This window comes from Protopterus annectens, chromosome 2.part0 (genome assembly GCF_019279795.1).
Source record: "Protopterus annectens isolate FY-2018-M chromosome 2.part0, PAN1.0, whole genome shotgun sequence".
NCBI lineage: Eukaryota > Metazoa > Chordata > Ceratodontiformes > Protopteridae > Protopterus > Protopterus annectens.
In genome coordinates, this window is record NC_056728.1 from 885,667,704 (window position 1) to 885,690,203 (window position 22,500).

Sequence of the window (22,500 nt, forward strand, 5' to 3'; positions counted from 1 at the left end):
ATTATTTACTGTGTCTATATGATCAAAAGCATTTCTATATATTAATAAAGAAAAGAAAAGAGAGTAGAAAGTAAAAGGGTGTAAGGCAGAAATAAAAAAATGTAAGAGAAAGCTATAAGAAGTATATACAATAGAATGTTACTTACTGTTTATATTAATAGAGTTAAAAATAAAACATATTATTTACTATTATTTAGTTCTAATTATTATTAGTTAAAGCATGACAGATTATTTACAAACAAGCATAAGCAGTGTAATCAAGAAAGTATAATTAGGAATAGCATTTGAAGAACATATAAACTTTTAAAGGAAAAAAAATGTATCAAATTACTGACCTTATTTTTCCTCTTCAGAAAGAGAAATAAGTTAAATCACAGCTTGCCATTAAATCTCCAGATATTTTGACTAGTTATGAAACAAAACATTTCTTTGCACACAGAGAAAAACTTTGATTAAATCTTTTTCAAAATATTTGTTGCTTCTTGGAAATGCAGGAACTATATTTAAAAAGATTAATAATAAAATAAAATGATGAGAGAGAAAAAAAAACAAAAACAAAAAAACAAAACATAGTACAAATCATTTGTTTTTTAGTCTCTTCTTCTTCTCTGAAGTCTTCCACGAAGTTTCAGTTGCCAGTCTCTTTAACGAAGGACTAGCCCATTCCATTTCTTCTATTTTTTCCAAAATCTTATTTTTTTGATAAACAGTAAAGCAGAGTCTAAGTCATCGAAAATTTTAGGACCATCAGGAAGGAAGATTTTAAGCTTGGCAGGAAACAGAAGGTATGTTTTAAACTGTGCTTTTTTAAGCTCCCTTATTAGTGGCAGAAAAACTTTTCTTTTAGCTAATACCATGGAAGAATAGTCATTGTCAAAACGCACAGTTGTTTCATTAATCTTAACAGGAGCTTTAGCCCAAGCAAATTTAAGAACCATCTCTTTATCAAAAGATTATAGAAATCTAACTATAACTGATCTAGGATAGTTTTGTTAGAGTTAGTATTAGCTATAGATCTATGTGCTCTTTCGATACCAAAAGAGAATGCTTCTGGTAAATCTAAAGTTTTAGGGAGCCATGTTGTTAAAAAAGAAGTAATATTGTTACCTTCAATATTTTCTGGCAGTCCAAAATCCTAATGTTATTGCGCCTAGATCTATTTTCCAGGTCATCCAGCTTTGTTTGTAAATGTGTATTTTGTTTCAGCAGAAACTCAATGTTGATTTCCTCTTCTTGTATTCTATTTTCCATGTCATTCACAGCTTCTTCTATGCCTGTCATCTGGATCTTCTGTTGTTGCAGGTCCATATGTAACAAGTCTATTTGTTTTGCAGTTTTTCTATGAAAGTGTCTATTTTAGTATCCATTTTATCCATCTTAGCAGTAAGTTGCTGGACTATAATTATCAGAGACTGAAGTTCTTTCTTGATGCTGGAGTCTTGAGAATTTGTCTTACTGGAACTCATTTCAGACTGATAAACTGACAGGAAAATTTCCAAAGTAATTTCTGACAGGAATATTATTAAGATTTCCTTTCTTTTTTAGATATAGTTCAAGAACTATATAAAACAAACATATTTAGAAAGAAAATTACTTCAAAAATTAATTTTTTAAGTAATGAATTCCTGTCAATGTAATGAAATTGGTGGAGCTGAAGAAATCTGCTGCTATCCTGTGTTCATCCTTGGCCACACCCCCGTAAAGGCCTTTTCTGAAGGATTGGTTTGATAGGAACATGGTCATTAAGACCATGTCCATAGTTGGCCCTCAACCTGACAATCCAATTAGCTTCTAGTTCTTCTGTTCTGTGCCTTATGTTGCCCCATCTCACATTGTCATAAGTCCTAGCTAACACTGAAAACTTAAACACATGCTGTTCATCTGCGTCAGACACATGCTTAGCTAGTGCATTAACTAAATTCTTCTTCTTCTTTATATTATACAGGTGCTTTCTAATTCTTTCTTTTAAAGAGCGGTCAATTTTACCTACATAATATTTATTACATAGGACGCAAACCGCAATATATACCACATGCATTGTTTTATTTATTTTTATTTATTTATTTAAATTTGTTGACCGGGAGTGTCCGACTGGACGTGGGTCCATTTTCAGCAGAGGCCCGGGGAGAAAAGCTCCACAGTAAAATAAACAGACAGTAGTTACATTGGATTACATAGTGATTAACAATTTAATATAGAAATTACTTACAACATATTTACAGATGAAGAACATAATACATCAGTAGACAACTAGAATCTTTATCTGTGAAGTACATAACAGGCATTAATAAATGTAACAATGAGAAGTTCCTGCTGTATAATAAGTACTAGGCTTATGAGCATCTGAGCTTGCTATCATCAAGGTAGTTAGTGGAGGTGAAAGAAAGGTAGTAGTTGGATGGGGTGGATGATATTAGAGTGGCAGTTGCAAGGGCATAGCCAGCATGTTTTTAGGTGCGCTTTTAATAAAGTTTTGAAGTTGGTGCATGATGGTACGGAGGTAATTGTGGGTGGGAGTGAGTTCCATAATTTGGCTATGGTGCAAGAAAATAGTGCTTCGCCAGCAGAGTTATTGGCTTTAGTGATCTGCAAGTGATTTTTGTTGCTGGATCTTAGTGGTCTGGTGGTGCAATAGGGTTGGAGTAGATTCTGGAGGGATGGGACATTTAGTGGATGGTTTACTAGTTTGTGGGTGAGTGAGAGTTGATACCACTGAAGGAGGTGAGGGAGTTCAAGCCAGCCCAGTTCAGCAAGTGAGAGACAGTGGTGACTACGGTAGGATGCCCCTGTGGCGAATTTGGCGATTTTGTTGTAGCAGGTCTCTAGCTTGTTTAGATCACATTGCCTTAGGTTGGTATATACTGGAGAGGCATAAAGTAGGGTGGAGTTAAGATGGGAATTTGCTATTGAAATCTTTGCTGCTTTGGTGAGAAATTGTTTATTTCTGTACAATGCTCCTAGTTTTTTGTGGACTTTTTTTATGGTCATGGATATGTGAATGTCAAATTTTAGTTTATTGTCTATTTCCACTCCTAGCAATTTGGTGTGTTCAATTGGAGAATTGGATTGTATTACAAGACACATTGGTTGTAATCTGAAAAAGTTCACCTGTATCTGAATGCTTAAAAACAGAATCTGTGGAGACATAGCAACAATAGTTGCAGTCTCCACATGGCTTCGTACCTCCACCAGTAGTTACATGTTTCTGAAAATATTATAACATAAGCTAGACTTAAGTGACTTTCTATTTTTAAACGAAAACTGGGTTTTTTTTTTTTTTACTCAACAGATTTTTATTTTTTTTTATGTTTATGAGTAAATTGTGATACAGTCACTATTAATTACAGATCAAGTTAACATAAGTAGTTAATAATCATAACAATATGTACAATATTTACAAATGGTCCAATGAAAGGAAACAGAGAGAGAAAAAAAACACATATGACATTTATAATTATATATTCCTTTAAGTTCACATTATTCCATGTCCCCTTTAAATTCATGAAGAGAAAGTTGTGTCTTTTTGTAGTGTGTCTATGAGTATCAAGACTCTATTCCAAGGGTTGTTAATCCAACGTCTGGGAAAAATTCTTTCTTCTTTAACTTTTATTTCTTTTAGTGCAGATTCCCTTAAAAGAGAAATGAAGTCTTCATAACTTGGAGAGATTGTGGATTTCCATCTTCTTGTTATACATTTTCTGGCCACAGCCAGAATAGTCCATAAAAGCAGTTGATCTCTTTTATTAGCAGTTATTAAGGCATCAACATTCAAACAAATTAATGATTTTGTTAAAACAAATGTATCATTATAAATGGCTTGAAGAAATTTATTAATGTCATCCCAGAACTTTTTAATACAATCGTAAAATATATGTAACCAATTTGCTTCACAATTTAGAGTACATCTCCAACAAGTAGCTTTCTGATTAGGATTAAATTTAGCAATTTTGTTTGGGGTATAAAAAGCTCTATGCAAAAATTTCCATGTGAAGATTTTCCATATCTGGAAGTTAGAGGTTAATTTAACTGATTGCAGAAGATCATTTTTACTTTCAGGAGATAGGCTCGTAGTCAGATTTTTTGTTATAGTATTCCATGTGTTTTGAGTTATTTTGGTTTTATACACTATTAATATTTTATATATTTTAGATATAGAAATTAACTTGTTATGCTTGTCATAAATTATTTCTTGTATATAATTTATGGGTTTTGGCTTAGAATTAAAACTTGAATTATTAATAACCTCCCACAAACTTTTTGCGTGATGCAATACTTTTTGGAGATCTTCTCTATCTTTATCAAGTATTTTAAATTCATCTATTACTTGTTGGATGTTTAATGTGCTAGAATTGTTTAAGCATTGGAACCAACAAATAAAATTATTAGTTTCCCATTTAATACTTTTTTTTTCTTGAATTTTTTCTTTAAAATTCTTTGTTGTATTAAAAGGTATCAAAAGTTCAAACCATATTTTTATATCAGAATTTGTTTTTAAGAAATTTCTAAATAGATTATATATGTTATTTAAGTATGATAAATTGGTAGGTTTTGTTGTATTGTTTTGTAGATTGCTACTTAATAAGTGCCAAAATATGTTGTTATGATTCTTCAAGTCTATATTTTTAATGTTTTATTTTCATTTAAGAAAAAAGTTGTATGTAGAGTTTTCCACCTAGACGAGTAGTTTGGGTTTATCCATTGTAGTACAAGTTTAAAGATGGAAGCTTTAATGTATGTCTCTATATCTGGAAATTTAATTCCTCCCAAGTCCCAGGGTCTAATATGGTGTGTGAAAGCAATTCTATTTTTTGGATACCATAGAAAGCCCATCAAGAGTTTCTGAATTTTTTTTATAATTTTTTTGTTTGGTAAGATAGGAATTGCTAATGCTATATAGTTTATTTGGGGTAATAATATCATTTTTATTATCTGTAATCTATCTTCAAATTTTAACGTTAATTTATTCCAGGTATCAATTTGTTTTTGAATTAAGTTTTGAATTTTATTATAATTTAAAGTTATAGTAGCATTTATGTTGTCAGCTATAAGAATTCCTAGGTATTCGAGTGATGAAACTCTTGTAATTGTAATAATAAAATATCAAAATAGAATTTGGACTTTAATAAATATTTATTGGATTCCTGGAGTTGGACTATCTACTGTTAAAAAACACATAGAATTGATTAACAAAGTATATAAAGGTATGATAATATTGGGGGGAGATTTTAATTGTATTCTGGATAGCTCTGAAACAACTAATAAAAGAAATTTACGTCTTTCACCCGTAGGTAAATATTTCAAGAGATGGATAGAAAACTTAAATTTGATAATGCATTTAAGTTTAAAGAATCTAACTCACTAAACTATTCACACAGTGATTATCGCTTTAATACTCAAACAAGAATAGATAAAATACTTATATCTTCTGACTTAAACAACAGAATAGTAAAATTTTCTATTATTCCATGTCCTCTTTCAGATCATAACGCCTTAATCATTACAGTACAAATGGATTTTAAAAGATTAAATCTAGTAACAAGAATACCAGCCTACATTTTTAAATTAAAGGAATTTAAACCTTGGCTAGATACAGAAATTAAATATTTTTTAGAAACAAACCTGATTAAAGATACAAACAATACAATAACATGGGAACATTAAAGGTCTTCTTATATGGCAAAATTGTTACATGGTTTAAAAATAAAACAAAAGAATGGGAATCTGAACTACATAATATTCAAAAACGAATAATAGAATTAAATATAAGCTATTATGATGTATCAGAAGATCAGAAAAAAAAGGAGAAGAAGTTAAAGATTTAAACAAGAAAGATAATGAAATTCTTACCCATAAGACAAATCTAGCTTTGGAAAAACAAAAATTTGCCTCAATATCAACATCCCCAAAACACCTCCATAACTTAGCTATGAGAATTAAGAGGCAGAATTCTGAAAATAATATCATAAATATAATACACAAAGGGAAAGGGAAAAAGAAGGTATCTGAAGTAAATTATATTCTTGAAGCCTTTAAGTACTATTATGCTCATCATTATGGAAATAAGGCTAGCAATACTATTTCTTTAGAGCTGGAATTTAACTGTCCTTTATTAAATACATTACCTGCACAACTAAAAATAGACCTGGATAAACATATCTCCATAAAGGAAATAAGAGATATAATCAAAGTAAGTAAGAATAACAAATCACCAGGACTGGATGGAATCATAACGGAATTATATAAAATTCTCCCAAATGCAGCAATTTCTTTTTTCCATAATATGTTAAATGAAATTCAAACACAAAATATAATCCCACCATCCTGGAAATACTCACTAGTTACTCCTATAAAAAAAGATAAAAAAGATTTATCCCAGTGTAGCTCATATAGACCAATCTTTCTGCTTAACAATGATTATAACATTTTTATGTCTATCTTAGTGAATAGAATTAAAAAATCCTTGACTCACGTTATAAATGAAGACCAAACAGGCTTTATATTTGGCAGACACACGTATGATAACATTCAGAGAATATTAACTATTATTGAAGCTTTGAATAGAGATAACTTAGAAGCCCTTATAATTACACTTGATATAGAGAAAGCATTTGATTCAGTAAATTGGGATTACTTATTTAAAATTCTGGTATTTTTTGATTTTCCATCAGACTTTATAAATTTAATAAAGAACATATATAAAGATAATCTAGCTTATGTAAAGTTAGGTCCATTTACTTCAGAGGCTTTTAAAATAACTAAAGGCTCTAAGCAAGGCTGTCCTATGTCTCCCATACTATTTGCCTTAGTGATAGAACTATTTGCTTCTACAATACGAAGTGAACTAAAAATAGAATGAATTAATTTTTATAATCAATATAATTCCAAAATCATGTTATTTGCTGATGACATCTTGTTGACTTTAAAACCAAAAGAAGAGACCATACAAGCATTAGAGGAAAAAATAAAAGAGTTTTCCTCCACTTCAGGTCTTTATTTCAACAAAGCAAAATCAAAACATATACTCTTGAATAGAGATGATGTTTATCATCTGAGTGAGTATCAAATTATTGGAGAAAACTGGGGTTTTGAGCCTACCAATGTCTTTATACTATCATCTGTCATCAGAATACTCCAGTGTTTATTAATAACTTCAGTATACAAACTGACATCCCTAGTGTAATGCAGGGACATCCTGAGCTTATTATTGACAGGTCTTTTTGTTCTACTTGATTTTTCTGAAAAGTAAGCTTTAGCTATGGTTGATCTCATATAATCCATTGCTATGGAATTCTTACTCACTAACTCTTGTTCATACCCCCTAGCTGCCAATTCCGCTTCAGTTCTAGTTTTATGGTGTTGATAATCTTCATCCTTGGCATTAAGCCTAGATGCTCTAAAAAAACTGGTTCTTGGCAACATTGCTAAAAACAAAATTTGGGTGCATACTCTGCCTGATAAGTAGCTGATTGACATGACACTCTTTTTATATAACTTACTACTTAAACAACCTTTATCATCCACACTAACATAGACATCTAAAAAATGTATGCCTACAGTAGAATAATTCAGTGTGAATTTTAAAAAAATCAGATGAAATATTAATATATTCCACAAATTGCATTAATTGTTGTTCTGTACCATTCCAAATAAAAAACAAATCATCTACAAATAGATCAATAAAGATAAATCATTATAAGATGTATCAAATAGTTACCTGAACAAGACATAAAATTGTGTAAAAATATATAAAAATACATGCAATACCAATCTGCTTAATGATGAAATTAAACACCTCTTGGGATTATAGTCGTGCCCTTCTTAATTTGAGCACACTATTTATGTTCAAGGCATCATTCATGCCTGGTGGACTAACTGCATCCAATCTGAGCTGCCAAAACAATTTCCGGTACTCCAACCTGGCTTCCTAATTACCCCCTCGTGGATAGGGGGTCACTTGTTCTAAAATAGTAAACTTAAGTTGCATATTTTCACATACTTGGGAATGCTTAAAAAAGGCGTTGGTCTCTCTACTTTTGCTAATATTGTATTGATGTTCATAAACTCTTTTTCTAAAATGTCTTTCTGTCTTGCCTACATAAAAACTGTAACAATGTAGGCAGACTCCTAGATATACAACTCCTTTAGTTGCACAGTTAAAATATTGTTTAAACTTATATCTAAATTTTCTAGAAGGGATAGAGATAACATCCTGGTTCAACAGGAAAACACATTGGTTACATGAACCACATCTATGGTTACCCGTCTTCATTCTAGTGGGTTCATTGTTAGCGGCCTTACTTTTCTCAAAAAACTCCTTTAAATTCATTCCTCTTTTTCTAACAAAACTCGGCACCAAGGGGATGAACTGTTTTATGTCATCATTTACTGATATTATAGGCCAGTATTTTAAAATATATCCTTATAACCTACTGTGACCTGTGTCACACATTCAACATTAGGGTTTATTGTGTATACACCTCAGTGATGCGGATCACATTCCACATTAGATATGTAATGTATGCGAACATAGTCATGACTATGAACTGTACCAGAAGCTCACACTGTATAGCAATTGTGAAGCCACATGATGTCCTGCAATGGCTATGCACATCAGCTCAATGTGCAGTATGTCCCAACATATATGTAGGGTGGACAGACAACATTGCATCAGCTGAAAGCCCATGTTAGTATAACACGTACCTGCATTGGGACACCATTACCATACTGTAGATTGGAAAGGACACCATTGTGTTACACGTGTATGCATGTCATTCAACGTGTCAGCAGAAGACATGTCATACTACATGTGACTGGCAAGGTCATATGCCACACAGCAGGCTGGTGTACTGTACACCTGTGCTGGTCTTGGGCACCATTGTAAAGTAGGGACAGCCATGTCAAACATGTGTACAGCCACATGCACAATGTCTACACTCAGCTCAGAGTTAGGTGGAATAATGTTGAACAGACATGCACTGCTTTGGGGGAGATATGCAAGCTAGGGCTCAGGTAAACATAGTATGCAGTCAATATACCCTACTGCTCACGTCCTCACACATAGGGGCAGTGGCCAACACAAAGCATCAGTGGCAGATGTACAAAGGTTGGCAATGGTCCATTAACATGTGGTGAATGTTGCACACACCACATCAGTGCAGTGCAATGGTGCAAAGTGCATGTATTGTGTTGCAGGTATGGGGCATAGGCTACCAACACAAAGGGTGCAATACAGGTATGTATGCTAACCACCACTATAATTATGTAAGGTGCATGCCGTCTGCAATACCACATGCATGCAGTTGTGTGCAACTCAGGGATGTATGATTACCACTATAATTGCCTAAGCTGAAACTATAATTGTCTATGCTGAATGCCATCCACCATATCACGTGCATGTAGCGTGTCTGTCTGTGTGTGTCTGTGTGTTCTACACTCTGTGTCTCTGTGTGCTCTACTCTGTATGTCTCTGTGTGTCTCTGTGTGTTTCTGCATGTCTCTATGTGTTCTACTCTGTGTGTGTCTCTGTGTGTGTCTGTGTGTGTCTGTGTGTGTGTCTCTCTCTGTGTGTGTGTGTGTGTGTGTGTGTGTGTGTGTGTGTGTGTGTGTGTGTGTGTGTGTGTGTGTGTGTGTGTGTGTCTGGTATAACTTGTAATGTACAGTTCTTGTCTTCCCCTCACAGGTGTTGATGTAGATGCGTTGCCCTCCTGCGGTCCACCTGATGGTAGTGTCACCGCAGACACTAGCAGTGATGATGTATGATTGAGGCAGAGGCAGGGTTGTCAGGGTCTGAATCTGTGCCATTGGTTGCCATTCCACCAGTCTCCCCCTCATCCTCGCACACATTTCCCCTGCCTGCACATACCCCATCACCACTGGCCATAGAGGAAGGACAGTTGATGGGTTTTAGCATGGAACTGGGAAGTGTCGTGACTATGGAAGGTGTGCCTGCACACCATGCTCCCAGTCAACAGACAGGTGATGTCCCACATAGTCATGTTCCCATTGCTGCTTTTAGGAGGACCACTGGCCAACATGCCCCTGCAGGACCAAGCACATCAGCTGGTGTCTCCAGACGCATGTTTTGGGGAGTAATGGAGGCACAGGCATGTGCTGAATGGCACAACAGAGACTGTCTGAGGCTTCAGAGGGCTGCAGTTCGTGCATTAACCAACAACATCCAGGCACTTGCAAATGCTAACCAGCATCATGCAGATGTTATGGATAGACGATTGGGTGACATGGTGGGAGTTCTTGACCATGGCATGTCAATCCTCGAGTGTAGAATATCTATGCTGGAAAATCTGGTGGGAGCGAGGCATCGAGCATGTAGACGTATGCCAGCTACATCACCTGTGGAAGGTCTACGTGAACATGCTACTGCACATGCCCCCTCCCATAGTGGCGGTAGCAGCAGCAGGTGGTGCTGGTGCTGTGCACTCCACACCAGGACACAGCAGGCCATGAGCACATGGTCCTTGATGGTCCCAAGAGGGACACGATTCCAGTGGACATGTGTCATCAGACGGTACCCAATCTGGACCACTGCCTGGTAGTGCCCGTGCAACCCCTGTCAGGTGCAGGTTATGTGGCCATGGCCGGACACTGTGAACTGTGACACCTGACTTGTACAGTCTGCAGCTGTCAATATTACCCCTGTGTAGGCCAGCCTCATGCCAGACCTGTGTGCATGCATACACACACACTGGAAATAAATGTAGGGCACCTCAACACACACACACACATGTATAACATCCACAAACGCTCAATGATATCACAGGCTCTAACAAACATGCATGATGTCATCCAATGGCACAGCTAGGCCTCTAGCAAACATTATCACCCTGTGCATATGATGATGCCTGTGCTGCATCCCTGTCATCCACACCATCCGTGCAGGGACATGTTCATATGGTCTGATGCACAGGGTGAACATACTAGGTAAACAAATGTAGGATAATATTGTTAATAGTGTTGGCAGGCAGCAGACATAACATGTATTGCAGTTTTGGAAGGCATTTTGTACGGTTGACAGCATGTATCATGTATAACAACACTAACAGCATGTTGATCCTGACGTTCTGCTTTCCTCTTTCAGGTGTGCATGCATGTGCCAAGGGATGTTGGTGTATGCAGGAGTCCCATATGTACATGTTGACTACCCACAGGTCAGTATGACAATACCTGCATGCACTTTGTAGCTTCCACAACACAGTTATATTCTCCCATGTTTTAATTATGTTTACTGTTCCAATGATCCAAGTGCATGATAGCTGTGTAGTATGCTACTGTGTTCAGAGCCGTCGCATCTATAGTGGGTGACATCACACATATAGATACCTGGAGTGCGGAGTGGGTAAAAGTGTGGTATGCTGGATGACAATGGTAAAGGCTGGTGGAAATAGTGGCATCACAATGGGAAACAGTAATACCCACTGCCATGACAGCATGCAAACATAGACACACCCACACAATCAGGGAGTCCAGACACAGTAACACACACTCTGACACACACGCACACACACAGTTGCCAGTGTTCGGATGTCAACCCTTGCCTATGTCATATCATCATTATAGTACTACGCAATTACAAGACTCACCAGAGAGATTACACATGTACAGGTAGATCAAATGTCCTAAGATCGAGGACATCGACAGGGATACTAAAGTGCAGTGAGTGTATGTGGGGAGGGAGTCCATCAGTAGGCTATGTAACAACAGGTCACACCCCAGGACATACATGTGAACAGGCGGTTTGTATGCCCGTCTACGATTGATGTTATCAATAGGCATGCTACACTGGTTTGAGTGGATGGGGGGAAAGGGCATTAACATTCCACTATGGTAACATACAGCCTCACTCCAGGTACCAGACAGCCACACACACACACACACATACACACACACACACACACACACACACACACACACACACACACACACACACACACACTAGCATTCACAAAGATATACACCTATGTCACACACATACAGACACTTTACATGTGTGTGGTTCAACCACATGCCTATGGCTTTCTTTGTACACTTCACTCTGTACCAGTGTCTCCAAAAGTGTTCAGGAGAGTGATAACATGTGGGATGTATTCCCGTCCATACGTAACATATATGGACACACACCCACACGTGCCAGTACTGTGAATCAAACACATGGCTATCTCACAGGTTCATAGGTTCATAGGTTGGTACTGGGCTATCTGCCCGAAGGCATATATTAGCCCAGCCACATTGTGTGGTATTCACTGCCCCTTTAGTAGTTCCCTAGACCCTTGTACTAGCAACTAGTACCCTTGGCCCCTATCTAGTAGTGCTGTTGGTGTGATCCCTGGTGTGAACTTTCTGTTACCCATCCACTCATCAAGGTTCCTCTTGAAGAGTGATAGTGAGGGGCTCTGTCTTATGTAGATAAGGACCCTGTTCCATAGTAAGGGAAGTCTCTGTGAAGGGAATCTATCCCTCCAGCATGTTCTATTCATTGTTGTGTTGAGGTTTATATCCCTAGAGCATGTAGCTCAAGTAGATTTGGTTTTGCTAAGATGGACCATGTTCAACAATTCTGGGTTGGACATGGCTCTGTATGTTAGAAAGAGATCGCCTCGGAGAAAGCGGTATGCAACAGAGAACAGTCTTAGCTTTTTCAATCGTGCTGCATAGAGCAACTGTTTGAGGCCAGTAATCCTCTTGGTTAGGTACCTTTGTGGTCTCTCCAGCTGCTGGAGATGTCTAGCCAGGTACATTCCAATTGGTGCATTGTACTCAATAATGGGTCTGATGAGGGAAGAGTAGAGGGGCACCATTACATCCTTAGATCTTGATGCGAACCCTTTCGTGATCAGATGGGTCACATAGAAGGATTTTCTAACCACTTTGGCAACATGGTTATCAAAGGAAAGCTGACTATCTACTTGGGTCCCTAAATCCCTTATTTCTTCTTCAGATTTCAGGGGATCACCTCCTATGTTGTAGTTTGCGGGTACTCTGTTTTTTCCAAAGGGGATTACTACGCATTTGTTTGCATTTAGCTTGAGACCATGGCTTTGAAACAATGCATCAGTCTCATTTAGCCCTTCTGGAGGATCTCATGATAGGTACTACAGCAGTACAGCACTATCACATCCAGTACAATGCTTACTGACTCTTTCTTATGACAATGCTGCTGATATATGCACAATATATGCACAGGGGAGGTATTACTGTTACAGGTGTCATGGGGTTTGCCTTCAGTGTCACCCTTACAGCATTCTACATTGTCTGTCTTCCACTTCAATTAACAAACCTGACCTTAGCAGGTACACAGGTTATTGTAGGCCTGGTTGTTACACACCAGTGAGCTGTCCTCAGTAATCATTCATCTGCAAAGCCCCACCACTTAGTAGTCATGTCCAAACATCCATCCATACCTCATGCATGGCTTACTGTACTTAGAGCATATCACCATATACAGTTGGCAATGTTGAGGTTGTATTGCAACAGCATGATGTACTCAGACAACAGTCACCTTAAGACATCAGACACTGCACACACATGGAATCTACACAAACAGCAAAACATGTACACATATGCGGTCCACATCAGTACGTGCACTAGCAGGTCAAGAGGAAACATTCCACACCTTCCCCATGCCATGTGTGAAACATAGCCGAGCATCTGTGGCTTGTAAACATCTCACCCCAGCATGTACTGTCTATTGTGGTACTAAGGCTAATGTCCAAACAGAACACAGCATGCATGGCTTGCAATTGTTGACATGGGGTATATGTAGGAGCTGTTGCCACACATGGCTGTACATGTCATGAACATATCACCTGTGACTACTCAGGAACATACAGTGCAGAGCTGGATGTCCCCAAGTCTGTCAATACAGGCCTTGTGTAGGTCCTATTGGTCCTGTTATTTGGGTATGTTTGTAGGCATTGCATTAGGTGGACATGTCTAAAGTCATACATGCCACATGGGGTGTTGTATGATATGATAAGTGTCATGGGTGACCAGTAGAGAGGGGATATTACCTCTGTCAACATAGATATCGAACCTTATGTACTGTTAGCATTCTATTTGCCATGTGCATGTGTGTAATGGCTGTAGCCACCTGTATGTAGAAAGGTAAATGAAAGCTATGGTAATGTGATATATGTTGTATGAGTGTGGGATATGCATATCCAGGGCAGGTACGGTTAGGTCATATCCAAACATGAGGGTGTTGGTTACTGGTGTACAGCAACAGTTGACCGTGTTAATGCTGACAACATTCGAGGGGCTCTGGTATGTGTACAACTGAGCAGGTTACAAACAGTGGTATTATTGCATTGAATAACACATTATGCAGCTATGTCTGTACATGGGTGCATTGCACAGTTGATGTAGGCCTAAGAACAGTCCACAAATTGAGGGGTCTCTGGTAGTCTACCATACTATAACAAATACAATTAATACCAGTGCAATTAAGACTAAACTGATGATTGATGTCATCTATTCATTCCTTAAATATAAATTAAAGATATATGTATCTAATTCCTGTGAATAACATAAACTGAAATACTTCTATTCTGTGTTATAATCTGAAAACCAAAAACTTTAAAATGTTGAAATAAATTATGTATTTGCTTGTAAACACTGTGTTCTGTTTAAATGAAACATAAAAACTTTGTAAAATACCCTTAAATAAATATATGTTTAAATATTTTTACAATGAATATAGTATGAATTAAATATTTCATATTATAATGTTATTTCGAAAAGCTGATGCCAAAATAAATATATCTTAATAAATATAAATTTAAAAACAGCTTTTGTAAAATGAATGAACAAATGAATCAATAAATTACACTATAAAATCTTCTGCAAGTATAACCAATAAATTATATAGATATAAAATGTGCAATAGTAAAAGAATTTATTATGGTCTAGGAAAATGTTAAATATTATTACAATTTATAAAAACTATATATTATTTCAACATTTTAAAGTTTTTGGTTTTCAGATTATAACACAGAATAGAAGTATTTCAGTTTATGCTATTCACAGGAATTAGATACATATATCTTTAATTTATATTTAAGGAACGAATAGATGACATCATTCATCAGTTTAGTCTTAATTGCACTGGTATTAATTGTATTTGTTATAAAAAGGGTTGTTTTGTATTTGTTCATAGTTTCTGAAGAAGTCTCAGTTAGAGATGAAAGCGCTAAAACTTGTTTCGTTTTTGTGAATAAAATGGAGTTTTTCTAACATTATTTATAAGCCTTGGAGTTCCTGTCGTACCTGAAGTGTTTTTGGACTTCTTATTTTGCTTTTTTGTGATTTACAACAGTCTACCATACTATGTCATACCGCATATGGATGTGTGTTGGTAGTCTGGGAGCAAGGTGGTGGATGTAAATGTGGATATAACCTAGGATGCTGAATTTGCCACTGTCACCTGTAACTGACTCATCTGAGCTGTGTTATGTCAGAGTAGTGGTCCGTACATGTGAGTAGCCTTTATGAATATGTGTACACCACCCCCTGGTATGGTCCATACTACTATTTAGGCCCACAAGTCCATACCACTATTATGGCCCACAAGTCTAGATCTGAGTTATATGGTGGTAGTGCAATTGTGCACTACAGAGCCTTCAGCCAGGTGTTCCTCACTGCACAGATGTCGGTATTCCCACTGTAGGTTCTACATTGAGCTAATGGATTACTAAAGCCACACATCTAGCACGGAATAGCATAGGCATCCAATGCAAATGTCATGTAGGTGTCGGGTGTTACTTCTGTGTGTAGGACATTTGTCTTGGAATGCAGCTATATGGGTAAATGCGACCTAGGTATTACCCACACACACGTGTAACATGCATGCATTTGCTCAATGTTGAAGGCTCGTTGTACGGTCATGACTGGCCAGAATGACAGACACTGGACGACCTCATAATAACAGCAGTACGTTGGCTCATTGTTCTGGTCTAGCAGTTGCCACCCGTACCATGACATCACTGCATGTGGCATTCATGTGCTTGGTAGCATATTCCCCATGTAGTGTGACAGACAGCAGAACTTGTGTATATGACCAGTGGGAGATATACTTAGGGTAGCAGTCTGGTAATAATGACAACTACTACCACAACTACTACCACAGCCGGGAGAGGTCATCTTGTCAGCTGCACGTCAGTACCATTACACAGGGTGGCTCACACATTATGCTTGCACATGCCACTGTTCCACATATAATGCCACTGTCCACAACCTGCTATCAATGTATGCCTTTCAGGGCAGCAAGGTGTGTGACACATGCTGTAGGTAGCATCCACCTGTGTGACCCAGGTAACCTATTGACTGTCATGTCCACACATGCATGAATGTGTATACATAACATATATATGTCAGTAAGTCATGTACATGTATGCATGTGTATCACACAGCACAGATATATCATTTACAGGCCACATACAGGTATCAGGTAGTAAGCCAGTATGATGTGCATATATACTGACAGGTAAGATGTACCTAGCTGTTAACCTGTGTGTTTACAATAGGAGTCCATTACAATGTGTGCAGTACATGTAAGTGTTTGAGCATGCAGACTGTGGCCTTCAGTGTTTAGAATTGGAGTGCATCCCAAACAGCCCTGTGCTACTAAGTGTATGAGCGTACCCACTGCCACCTTGTGTAATTTGAGTCAATGCATCCAACAAGCCCTTTGTTACTAAGTGTATGAGCATGCCCAGTATAACCTTGTGTAGTTGTAGTCATAGTGCATCCCAGATGGCCCTGTGCTACCAAGTGTATGAGCATGCCCACTGTAACCCTGTATAGTGATACTAGTTGTCCATTCTGCAGATGGCCATACTCCAGTTTAGGTTCCTGTTGTGCTACAACTATACCTCTCAGGCCTACCTGCAGATGATGTGTCTTGTTTGTGCATACAGGTTGTAATGGATACCTACTTTAAACACACAGCTCTACAGCTATGTACTTCGTGACTGTCAGTCTCCCTGGTGTTGTCCTCAATTGTAGAAGGGCAGTCTGACTGCCTTGGAATGTATAATCTCTGTGGTGCATCTCGTAACTGAGTAGTACTGTAATCGTGAACATTAGATAGGCAGGAGTTCTGATCCCACCACTGGCAAGTGTGTGTGTGTGTGTGTGTGTGTGTGTGTGTGTGTGTGTGTGTGTGTGTGTGTGTGTGTGAGACAGCAAATGCCTATGCGTGTGTCAGCAAATGGATGAGTGTGGTTGTGTGTGTATATGTGTCGGCATCCTGTCATGGCAGCGGGTTTTGCTGCATTCCAAAGCAATACCTCCTTTTGCACTGGCCTTTATCCTTGTCAACTGCTAAACCTCTCTCTTCCCCCTCCCCCTTGCAAGTAATCGATCCTGTGTTGTCACCCAGCTCAGATGTGGAATCAGTACGTGTAAGTGTATGTGTTCTTTGGCACATACCCCAACTGCATACCAGTGTACTAGTTACCTTGACATAGGCATGACGTGTATGTGCAATACTGGCATGTGTGTGCGTGTTTTTGTGTGTGACTACCCTGTAGCCAGGCATACACATGTGTAATATCTTTTAGCACCCCATGGTAGCTAACCATGGTGACCAGTGTCTACAAAGTATTACATAGTTAGGAATGGTAAAGAATACACGGTCATTCATGACTACAGTTGGGTATGTTATTTTCCTGTGGCACTGTCGAGCAGTGACACTGAAATGGTCACCATGGTGTAGGTCCATACCCATCATTCCCCCACCCTAACTCCACAATCCCTGGGGTAGATTACAATAGCTATCATTCCCCAACCCAAACTACACATACACAACAACCATCCCTTCTCTGGTGAACTGATTATGATTTAAATGTTATGACACAGGCGATGCCTCTGTCTTGTGTACATGTCAGTTCCTTCTGTGTCACAAAGGGTGTTCAGACATGTATATATTGTGTGTGTGTGTGTGTATATATATCTATATATATATATATATCTATATATATATATATATATATATATATATATATATATATATATATATATATATATATATATATATATACATATATATATGGCTGTGGCTGTGTCTGTGTATATGCACACACGTATGTATATATATATATATATATACATATGTATATGTATATATATATATATATATATATATATATATATATATATATATATATATATATAGATATAGATATATATATGTGTGTGTGTGTATACACATCCCGTAGATGCATATATATATATATATATATATATATATATATATATATATATATATATATATATATATGTACTTATGACAGTTGTAGTGATGTAGACTTGTCTCTGTTGTTTCACAGAGTACAGTACATTCAAGGGTACTGTACATCTGTACACAAAGGGACCGACCCATTTGTTTTCAGTACTGTGGAATACCTGTGGTAGGATGTGCATTATAGAATCCATGCAACATGTGTACAACTCAGATGGCTTAGTGGTACATCCAGTGACCTCAGTGTACATGGGCCAGGGTTCAGGACCTGCAAGCCTTGTTGATACTGTCAATTAGAACTGCATAAAACACTTTTAAGCAGGTATAAATGTGTTGTCGTGACAGTAAGCAGTGGGTACGCGCAGGTAACAGACATATACAAGCCACAGTACACTTGGAATGCCCTTCTTTGGCAATCCTGATGATGTCACCCACCTAGGAATACACCTCTAGGACTGCTGCAATCCAGTATTTTCCATAGTGCATGCTGTAACTGCGTATTGCTGTAGTGTGATAATCTAGTTAGGTAGGGGTTCTATTCCAAGAGAGTCCAACTGTGTGTGTGTCTCTGTCTGTCTGAGACAAGAACAATGCTTTTTAGAGTATGCACACTCTGTACAATTCACATGACTACCTTTGTCAATCCTGCTGATGTCACCCACCTAGGAATACACCTCTAGGACTACTGTAACCCAGTATTCTCCGTATCACGTGCTGTGACTGCGTATTGCTGTAGTGTGAAAAACTAGTTAGGTAGAAGTTCTATTCTGAGACAGTCCAACTGTGTGTGTGCATCTTTGTCTGCCTGAGACAAGAACAAATGCTTTTCAGAGTATGCACACTCTGTACAATTCACATGACCACCTTTGGCAATCCTGCTGATGTCACCCACGTAGGAATACACTTCTAGGTCTGCTGTAACCCTGTATTGTCTGTAGAGTATGCTGTAACTGCGTATTGCTGTAGTGTGAAAAACTAGTTAGGTAGGGGTTCTATTCTGAGAGAGTCCGTGTGTGTGTGTGTGTGTGTGTGTGTGTGGGTCTGTATGCCTGAGACAATAACAATACTTTTTAGAGAATGCACACTCCGTACAATTCACATGACCAATTTTGGCAATCCTGCTGATGTCACCCACCTAGGAATACACCTTTAGGTCTGCTGTGACCCAATATTCTCTGTAGCGCATGCTGTAACTGCGTATTGCAGTAGTGTAATAAACAAGTTGGGTAGGGGTTAGATTCCAGGAAATGGCAGGTGTGTGTTTGACTGTCAGAGCCTGTGTGGAGATGGCTGAGTGTGTCTAACCAGTGTACATGTTGGGAAGTGGATTTTGTAGTTTTCCTATATGGCATCCGTTGTATATCATGATGCCCACCTCATGAGGAGTACAGCTGTCAGTCAGCCATGGGACTGTGTTGGCAAGCTATACCCCTACATCTAGCAAAAGGCCTGGTGAACAAAGTATGCAACACTACTAGTACCCAGAATATGTTCTGAACCCATGTGTCATACACAAACACACTTGTCTAGAATATCCCACTATGTTGCTAGTACTCTGCACATTGATGACAGATAGTAGGCATGGTGTGATTTCAGTGGGCTGCAGAGAACATGGCACCATGTACAGCAGTACAATAGGCACATAATTACGGACAATGTTTCTTCACTATATTTTTCACTGGATGCCTGCAACATATGTGGTGACATCAAATGTGATCCACAGAGGCCATACAATGCCGTACACATGTGCCCTGTATGGACCGATGCCACTGACATGAGAGAATATCTGTATCATGCTATTAATGCAGGTGCATGGTCAACCTGCTGATTATAAACAGGTTCTGCCACACAAGGCCAGTATTGGCATATCGGAGGATAACAGTCTGTGTACACAACATGTGTTGGACAAACCAGGTACACCTCTACATGTCACTGTACATTATTGTGGCACATGCACATCCCAGGCAATGTCCATGTCAAGGACTATCAAACACAGACATAGCATGCATTGCAAAGCTATGGCCATAAAGCTATGGCCATACACAATGGTATCCAGGATGTCAGGGTGATTCATACAATACCCATCTGTGTGGGACATTGCAGACACTACACCCCTGTACCACACTGCACACCATTGTTGGGTGGCATGATGCCAAGTATTACCCCCTCACACAGCCTTGTACAGCCATCATGCACAGCCGACCACTACACACCCATGAAGCAATGCACACATGCATGTCACTACTGGCACCTTGTGTCTGTATGTGGGGTATGATGCTCCCAACCACAGTCACTCCCAGTATAACTCCCATTGGCATACCAACAGATGTCAAACACATTCACATGCCCTAGCCCATAGCACCTCCGGATATCCCCTGGGGTGCCTGTAGTACCTGTGCATTACTGCAGGGTGGAAAACTATGTAGTTAGGATGTGTATTTGTGGGCCTGGCAAAGAGTGTCAATGTGAGTCCATTAGAGAATGTGGTTGTGTTGACAATGACATCAGGTCATGTGGACAGCCATGTGTGCTACACCTAATGTATGTCTACTATATCTCTGTTGCAGATGTCACTCACCAACACACACATGTGTTCCTACAGCACACCAGCATGTCAGCTTTGTGGCACATGGAGTAACTGCATGCACTTGTAATAGTAATGACTAGTCGGTCAGGGGTCTGACAGACGATGCTTAGGTTTTAGTCTCCAAGCCCTTCTCTGATGTACTTTGCCTCTGTATGTCTCTCCCACACACTCTCTGGTGGATGTGGAGGTGTACACCTGCTCAGCAGCTTGTGCAACATAAGTGGTGGTCATGATCAGGTGATGGCCTCTGCACCTATTGCAGTCCTCCTCTAGCTGATTGCATATGGAACAGCTGTGATGATGTTCCCATAGCCTTTCACATGAAAAACACAGTACAATATCCAGGGACATCATGTTGGTGTTTGCCCATGAGAGTCACTGTAAGTGGTACCTGGGGCTGGTGTTTGGAAACGGCATCGCAGATGATATATGGATCTTCCTCAAACAACATACACCATTTGGAAATAGCCTACAGACAAGAGGGTGATGTGCCAGACATGACTACAGCATGTAAGTGTAGCTATGCTTCATTGAGACTACTGCCTGTTTAACAAGTTGTGTGTGGTAATGGCTATTCTGCATGTTTTAGAACTTACAAGACAGTGCTCTGTTCATGATGGACCCCCATCTGTAGGGCCATCTGTGGGCTGGTCAGTCTGTGGAACCATTTTTTTCCTGTGTTACTCACTGAACACACATCTGACAACAGCAGGGGCATAGTGTGAGGATTGCAGCCAGTACATGGAGATAGTGATGTGTTACTGCCATTGCATCCCTGACTGGACATATGTCACATAGAACAGTGGTATGACAGACACTATCTGGGGTTCCAGTGACATGCTAATAATGGGTCACTGTTCATAGCTGCAGTCACACATCTTCTACACTTTGTACAAATGTCATGCAGTATATATGCATGTGTTGTGTTCCCTCTGCAAGTGCATACCATCTGTTGTGTTGGTTTGATGGTCATATCTATGCATGCTGTTGTAAGTAATCCTGAATGCTGTTGACTATTAGTAAGTCATATCTGTGTTTAAACTGCAATACCATAGGCTGTATGGGTTTGGAGGTCCTGGCAGAACCTCCTGCCCCACTTCAGCTGACCATGGCACTGGGCACCAGCACATCTGGGACCCAGCCTTGGACCTCCACCTCTGTTGGCTCTGCACCATCTTCTGGTGGTACCGCCACTGAGAATGGGGCTTGTCCCCCCTGGGAGCAGGTCCAGACAAGAACATGTCCGCTGTTGTATGGTCCTGGATGTGGTGTGTAGAGGGCTCAATAAGGGGTTTGAGGCCAGATATGTCAGCTCAAGGGCAGAGTGTTGCATTTAAAAGGTGAGGCTGCCCCTCCTAGACAGCCCCCAGCACTGCCATTTTTGCAGCTGTTTTGGTGCAGTGATGGCTGCCCATGCATCCCACTGTTTACATCTGGGGGCTATTGGGCTTGTGAATGCCAAACACCCTTCCCCATCTGAGGTGTATCCCCCAACATGTGTCATATACCGACCCTGTATGCTGTGTTGTCTGTCATTCTACCCTACATATCCTCCACGGGCATACCTACTCTCCTTCCCCCACATCCCACTCTCGCCCTACGGAAACATAAGGCCAATCGGTTCCTAGAACAACATTTGCCCCATACATAGCTGTCCATT